The sequence below is a fragment of the Capsicum annuum genome, chromosome 2, assembly GCF_002878395.1.
Source record: "Capsicum annuum cultivar UCD-10X-F1 chromosome 2, UCD10Xv1.1, whole genome shotgun sequence".
Lineage (NCBI taxonomy): Eukaryota > Viridiplantae > Streptophyta > Magnoliopsida > Solanales > Solanaceae > Capsicum > Capsicum annuum.
In genome coordinates, this window is record NC_061112.1 from 46238973 (window position 1) to 46239898 (window position 926).

Below are 926 nucleotides of genomic sequence, written 5' to 3' on the forward strand. Positions count from 1 at the left end.
CGAGGGGGTGTGAATGACAAATTAGAGGTGTGGAGGCAAACTCTTGAGTCTAAAGGGTTCAGGGTGAGCAGAAGCAAGACAGAGTATGTGGAATGCAAGTTTAATGACATGAGGCGGGAGAATGAGGTAGTAGTGAAGATGGAATCACAGGAGGTATGTAAGAGGGATAGTTTTAATTATCTCGGGTTCTTGATCCAGAGTAACGGTGAGATTGACGAGGATGTCTCGCACCGTATTGGGGCGGGATGGATGAAGTGGAAGCTCGCGTCGGGGGTATTGTATGATAAGAAGGTGCCGCCCAAGCTGAAAGGCAAATTCTACAGGGTGGTAGTCCGTCCGGCCATGTTGTATGGAGTAGAGTGTTGGCCAGTTAAGAACTCCCACATCCAAAAAATAAAGGTGGCAGAAATGCGGATGTTGCGCTGGATGTGTGGGCTGACTAGAGGGGATAAAGTATGGAATGAGACTATCCGGGAGAAGGTTGGTGTGACTCCAGTGGAGTGCAAGATGTGGGAAGCCCGATTGAGATGGTTCGGACACGTGAAGAGGAGGGGCATGGATGCCCCGGTTCGTAGGTGTGAGAGGCTAGCGTTGGATGGTTTTAGGCGGGGTAGGGGTAGGCCGAAGAAGTACTGGGGTAAGGTAATTAGGCAGGACATGGAGCAGTTACAGCTCACCGAGGACATGACCCTAGATAGGAAGGCCTGGAGGATGCGAATTAGGGCAGAAGACCAGGGCCGGTTTGGGTCGCTAGTGTAGGGAATTACTTGGTGGGGGTTTTATTCTTGTTATGATTTCGTGTTCCATGTTTTATTACGAATCTGTGTGCTTTCCTCTGTTTTCTAATACTTATGGGTGCCGTATTTATGTTATGTAATCTAGTTCTGTGCTTTGCTATGAGTTTGTGTGGTATCTCGTGACTTGAG